This window comes from Elephas maximus, chromosome 1 (assembly GCF_024166365.1).
Source record: "Elephas maximus indicus isolate mEleMax1 chromosome 1, mEleMax1 primary haplotype, whole genome shotgun sequence".
Classification (NCBI taxonomy): domain Eukaryota; kingdom Metazoa; phylum Chordata; class Mammalia; order Proboscidea; family Elephantidae; genus Elephas; species Elephas maximus.
Genome location: NC_064819.1, coordinates 89451189 through 89458377, shown reverse-complemented (window position 1 = coordinate 89458377; position 7189 = coordinate 89451189). Strand labels below are relative to the sequence as shown.

The 7189-nt window shown below is 42.5% G+C and overlaps 1 pseudogene; it reads right to left on the bottom strand.

Moving 5' to 3' along the window:
* Window positions 1-4344: 4344 nt before the first annotated feature.
* LOC126066647 (olfactory receptor 2H1-like) lies at window positions 4345-5289 on the bottom strand (annotated as a pseudogene).
* Between the last annotated feature and the right edge of the window lie 1900 nt (window positions 5290-7189).

The window sequence follows — 7189 nt, the reverse complement described above, 5'->3', positions numbered from 1 at the left end:
GAATATTGAATATGCCACGGACTGCCAAAAGAATGAAGAAATCTGTCTTGGAAGAAGTACAACCAGAATGCTCCTTAGAAGCAAGGATTGCAAGACTACGTCTTATATACTTTGGACATGTTATCAGGAAGGATCAGTCCCTGGAGAAGGACATCATGCTTGATAAAGCACAGGGTGAGTGAAAAAGAGGAAGACCCTCAACAAGATGGATTGGCACTGTAGCTGCAACAATGGGCTGAAGTATAACAACGATTGCCAGGAGAGGGCAGGACCAGGCAATTTTTTGTTCTGCGGTACATAGGGTCACTATGAGTCAGAACTGACTCGACGGTCCCTAACAGGAACAACCCCATAAAAATATTGGAAGTATTAAATAAGGCAACATATTGGAAATTGTCTTACACAATCCCTAGGATATACCATATACTCAGTAATCATTACTGTCCTTCTCTTGTCTCCATTTAATTGTTCATGCATTCGAAAATGTATTCATATAACCAATATTCATTAAGAATCAACTATGAAGACCCTGTGCTAGGCACTGAGGATATAAAGATAAGTGAGACAATATCCTGACCCTCAAGATTCTTACTCTCTACTGGAGAAAAGGACAATTCAGAGAAGATTCTATTGTTCATAAGAAGTGCTCAGTTAGAGGCTTGCACACAGAGCTCTTAGGAATACAGACTGGGGACACTTAACCTAGAGATGGGGCTGATAAATTCAGGAAGCAGGAGCCTGGTCTTCAAAGGCCTTGATTGTCTGCATAGGAGCTTGGGCTTTATGTTTAATAACGAGGAGAACGTTTATTATTTTTGGCTCAGGAAATGATATGGTCAAGTTTGCATTTTAGAGCAATTACTCTGGTGGCAGCATAGAGAATCGATTAGATCGGGCAAGACAAGGGGCAGGGAGGCAGTTGGTGGTCATTAATGCCATCCCTCACACATTTTGGTTCTTCTTCCTGACACATGGTAGATTTCTTGTCCTTGTACCTTGAAGTTAGATGTGGCCTTGACACTTGCTTTGGCAAATGAATAAGTGAAAGTGACATGCCACTTCTCAGTGAAAGCTTTAAGAGTCAGTTTCCCATTTGTTACATTTATTATTCCCTTCTGCCCCAGCAACTAGCAACACTGAGGAAGGTGGCTGTTCTGTTAGTCTGCGTAGTGGAGTGAGAATGGCATGACAGTATCCCTGAGACTGGCAAATGGCATGTAGCATCAGCAGGGAATAAACCTGTTTCAAATCACTGAGATTTTGTTATTACATCACAAACTGATACACCCATAATGAGGCTATTACAATAAAAATGATCAATATTCAGAGCCCAGATGTCCTAGTTATCTAGTGCTGCTATAACAGAAACACCACAAGTGGATGGCTTTAACAAATAGAAATCGATTTTCTCATATTTTAAAAGGCTACAAGTCCAAATTCAGGCTAATTCAGGTTTCCAGCTTGAGGAGAAGGCTTTCTTTCTGTCAGTTTTGGGGAAGGTCCTTGTCATCAATCTTCCCCCAGTCTAGGGGTTTCTCAATGCAAGGGCCTGGGGTCATTCACATCATTCCGGGTGCTCCTTTCTTGGTGATATGAGGTCCCTCTCTTCTCTGCTCCATTCTTTCTTTTATATCTCAAAAGAAATTGACTCAAGATACAACCTAATCCTGTAGATTGAGTCCTGCCTCATTAACATAACTGCATCTAATCCTCCCTCTTTAACATCAAAGAGGTTAGGATTTACAACACATAGGATTATCACATCAGATCACAAAATGGTGGACAACCACACAATTCTGGGAATCATAGCCTAGCAAGATGATACATATTTTGGGGAGACACAATTCAATCCATAACACCAAGAAAAGCAGAATCAATAGGGATGGAGAGAAGTGGATAGATATGAGAACTGTTAAGTTGAAGTTGAACAGACCTGGTGACTGAAATGCAGAGGAAGAACCAGGTTCAGGTGGATAGAAAGAAGATGACCCTGATATGAAACTTCCTGGATTTGAAGTCCAGATAGAGCTGTTCAGTGACAGTTGGACATCAGGTGCGCAACTGAAGAGAGATACCTGGGCTGTATGTAAAGATTAGAGTAGCATCAGCAGATAAACCTTGTTCCTGAGTTCCTTTTTTTGGGCCTCAAAGCCAAGATTCTCTGCTCTTCCCCTACTAGCATCAAGATGGCATAGGCTGCAGAGGTGAGAGGAACAGTGGGAAGAAGAGGAGAGATTCGTTCAATTCTAAGCAGATTTTTTGTCCTTCACTATTCCATCTCCCTAGAATTCAGGTGAGGATCTATGAAGGTAATGGTGAGGATAAACGTTGAGAAGTGAATAAGGGTTCATAGAAGTTAGAGCTTGTACTGTTGTTTCTTTTCCTCGTTTTCAGGCACTTCTACCATTCAGAGTCCACTGCAGCATTTTATCGCCTACAATTTGATTTGACGTTTTGTGCCTAGCCATTGAAGGATGGTCAGAATCCCAGAATCCCACTGGAAGAAAGATTCAGGACAACTGTTATCTACTGCCTAGCAGTCAAAGAGCAGAGGTGTGGCTCCAATGGCCATTGTCTATAATGAAGGTGGGAGTGTGGAAAGGAAAATCCATCCGGAAATGGGAAGAGATCTTTATAAATTGAGAGAGGGTTAGTTCTAGGATCTCTGGATTGCTGGATGGCCAGGGAACTACTAGGACTGAAGCAGTAAAGCTTTCTGCCTGAAGACCTATTTGAATATAAATCCTAATGATGCTGGTATACCTGATTACAGTGTGAAAACAACAGTGTGTGCTTAGAAAGTTGCCAGTTTAAGTTTTTTAGAGGCTGGCTTTTAGTTCTAATGAATTGCACTGTGTTCTTGGGTAAAGATCATTAAATTCTCCCAACTTCAGCTCCATCTCAATCCTCCTTAAAGAAGTGGAGAGAAAGCACCTGTCATGGATTGAATTTTGTTCCCCAAAAATATGCGTATCAATTTCGCTAGGCCATGTTTCCCAATACTGTGTGATTGTGCACCATTTTGTCATCTGGTGTGATTTTCCTATGTGTTGTAAATCCTACCCCTTAGATGTTAATGAGGTGGGATAGGCGGCAGTTATGTGAACGAGGCAAGGCTCAAGATACAAGATTGGACTGTGTCTTGAGCCACTGTCTCTTGAGATCTAAAAGGCAGAAGCGAGCAGAGAGACAGAAGGACCTTGTACCATCACGAAAGCAGTGCTGGGAGCAGGGTGTGTCCTTTGGACCTGGAATTCCTGTGCAGAGAAACTTTTAGTCTAGGGGAAGATTGATGACAAGGAGCTTCTTCCAGAGCTGACAAAGAAACCCTTTCCTTAGATCTGACGCCCTGAATTTGGACATCTAGCCTACTAGACTGAGGGAAAATAAACTTCTGTTTGTTAAAGCCAGCCACTTGTAGCATTTCTGTTACAGCAGCACTAGAAATGGTGATGAAATGATGGTGGTGTCATGACAGTTGGAGACAGATTATGTAACTAGACATGGGCATGATGGACTTAGAGAAAGAATAATGGAGATGAAGACAGTTAAACATAGACTACAAAGAAAAGAAATAGAGAAGAGGTTAAATATTAAAAATTGACATAAGATATGTTAATGTATAAAAAATATGATAGTGTTTTTGAGTTTGAGCTGTGAACTTAGAGATACTTACTCTTTTTTTTTTTTTTTTTACTGTCTTAGTTATTTAGTGCTGCAGCAACAGAAATACCACAAGTGGATAGCTTTAACACACAGACATTTATTCTGTCACTGTCTAGTAAGCTAGAAGTCTAAATTCAGGGCACCAGCTGCAGGGAAAGGCTTCATCTCTTTATCGGCTCTGGAGGAAGGTCGTTGTCATCAATGTTGCTCTGATATAGGAGCTTCTTAGCTCAGGGGCCCAGGGATCGAAGGATAGACTCCCTCCTGGTTCTTCATTCTTGGTGGCATAAGGCCCCGCATCTCTCTGTTCGCTTCCCTTTTTTATATCTTAAAAGAGGTTGACTCAAGATACAATCTAATCTTGTGGATTGACTTCTGCCTTATTAACATTACTGCCTCTACTCCTGCCTCATTAACATCATACAGGTAAGATTCTCAACACATGGGAAAATTACATCAATGACAAAATTCACATTTTGTGGGACACAATTCAATCCATAACACTTACCTTCTCTCACTCGAGTGTCAGTCTATTTCTCTCTCCCTTTCTATCATACACACAGACACACTAACCCACTGAAGAAGCTTCAACGGGTGTAGGGAAGGCAATGGAGTAGAAAATTCAACGTTCTTGAAAAACTGTGAAGAAACTCTTAGTTTAGAGAGCATATTAAGCTGCTATCCCTCAGCTTTCCCTAGAGTCTGCTTCCTTCCCAGAAACCTCATGAATGCCCTCTTGACCTCCTTGTTCCTTAAGGTGTATATGAGAGGGTTAAGTGCAGGAGTGCCTACTGCATAGAAGAGACCAAAGAACTTGCCCCTCTTTTGGGCATAGGGATTTTTGGGCTAGAGGTAGACAGAAATGACTAAGCTCTAAAAGATAGTGACCACAGTGAGGTGGAAAGAGTAGGTTCCAAGAGCCTTTCTCCATGCTATTGCAGAGTTAATTCCTAGCACTGCCCAGGCAATGGCACCATATGAGATAAGAATGAGTATGAGTGTCATAAGCAGGAAAATGACACTGGACACTGCCAACTGAACCTCCTTGTAGGTGGTGTCCCCACAGGAGAGTCAAATTACAGATGGAACCTCACATACAAAGTCATCTATCTGCCGGTGGGGGCAGAAAGGTAGGTGGAGGGTGGGTGGTGTCTGTACTAGTGATTGGGCCAAACCCATAGCCCAGGCCACAGCTGCCAGCTGTCCACACAGGTGGGGGTGGATGATGGTGGCATAGTGGAGAGGCTGGCAGACAGCCACATAGCGATCAAAGGTCATCACTGTCAGGAAGATGCACTCAGTGGTCCCAAGGAACAGAAAGATGAAGAGCTGGACAGAGCAGCCAAAGAAGCTGATGGTCTTCTTTGGGCCCCAGAGGTTGAACAGCATCTGGGGAACAAGACTTGTGGTGATGCAGAGATCCAAGAAGGAGAGGTTGGAGAGGAAAAAGTACATTGGTGAGTGAAGCCTAGGATCCATCACGGACAGATGGATGATGAGTGTGTTGCCCACAAGGGTCAGGAGGTAAGAAATCAAGACAATCACAGAGAGGATTCTTTCCAGCCCTGTGTGTTCCAAGAAGCCCAGGAAGAGGAAGCCCAGTGGGGAGCTCTGGTTGACCATGGCCTGTTCCTTCAGACTCTAGAGAGGGAGGAGACCAGTCAGCTGAGTGAGGGTGTTCCATTTTGTTTTATAAGAACTCACCATGCAGACTTGTCAGGTGATACAGATAGAGGGTTCTTTTCTCCTTCCTCTCACCCAGCCTCCCTTTCACAGCCACAACACCATCCTATAGTTCCTCTCTCTTCCTTCTCCTCTTGCTGAAATGTTTTTTCATGGTAGGAAACCAGAGGTGTACTGAGAAATAGATGGAGCACCACACTGGTACCTCTGACTTCTCAGTTGAAGGTAGAAGAGGCTGCTGTGAAGCATGGAGAACTAATTAAAGAATTTATGCTGCTGTTGTTTCCTGCCATTGAGGCGATCCCCAAAACATGATAACGCCATGCAGGATAATCTGGGAAGGATGTGATCCATAGGGTTTTCACTGGCTGATTTTGAAAGTGGGTCACCAGGCCTTTCTTCCTAGCTGTCTTAGTCTGGAAGCTCCACTGAAACCTCCCCAACATCATAGCAACACGCAAGCCTCCTTTGACAAAAGGGTGCTGGCTGCTCTTTAGGTGCATTGGTCAGGAATCAAACACTGGTCTCCTGCATGAAAGGTGAGAAGTCTACCACCACAGCACCAATATCTCTAATTCATTAAACTAAAGAAAATCCAGTGCTGTGGAGTCAATTTCGATTCATGGTAACCCTATAATACAAAGTACAACTGCCCCTTAGGATTTAAGCTGCAAATCCTTATGGAAGCAGACTGCCACATCTTTCTCCTTTGGAGAGGCTGATGGATTTGAACGGCTGTCTTTTTGGTTACCTGCTGAGTAATTAACCACTGTGCCATCAGGACTCGTCAAATTAACTAGTGTTCATTAATCAGCAGACATTTATTGAGCACCCATTATGTTCTGAGCAGTGTGGTACTACTGAATTATCCTTTTATTATGGGTGTGGCGAATTACAAAGAAATGTGTGCTGAGCAAATTTCCTGATTATAAATATTGGTGTACTATCGATCTTATGTTCTACCAGGAGCATGAATTAGCTAGAACCATTCATATTCTACTTTACATCTCTGCAGGGGATAAAAAATGTCAATTGTAGAGTAGATTTCTGCTCTGGGTGAAGTGATTCCAATGCCTGAGAGATCAACTGGGTGACCTCAGTCTTTCAAAAATATCATTATGATTTACTAAACAAAAGAAGTGAATTCTCTCTGCAAAGGGAAAGCCCTAACCTCAACTTTTCACGATGTGTAATATGGAAAAATAACAACAGCAACGACAAAGAAATAGTACTGATCATAAAATTTTTACAGTCTGCATCCATAATAGCAAAAATTCCACAAGAATTGGGGCTTGGAAATGGTAAGCTCAAATAAATCTTTTTCTTTCCAGATAAGATGAAATCTGTAGTAAAAGTACACCATGCTGAGTTCCAGACATTCAAATAAAATTTGATTTTTCATAAAACTTGGTTAATTTATTAATGTGCAATTGAAAAAAAAAAATTTTGTTTTGAAATCAGTTCAAAACTGAGGCAGGGCCAAGGTGGCAGAATAGCCAAATGTTCCAGCGATCCCTCGTACAACAAAGATGTGAAACATCAGGTGAAATGATTATATTTATGACAAGCTAGGAGCCCTGAACATCAAAGGCAAAGTTAGAAAACGGTCTGAGTGGCAGGGGGAGAAAGAGATGGTTCAGGAGCAAAGAAGAGTTGCCAGACCTGAATTACTGGGATCCCTCAGGCACCACTTCCAGGAGTGGCTGTGGTGGGCTTGTGGTAGCATTCAGCCACAGTTTACCAGGGAGAAGCAGCCAGCTACACAGCCTACTCACATTTCCGGAACCAGAGAAGAAGGGCACTCTCGGCAAAAGCTAAGTACGTGGGTATATTTTACTGT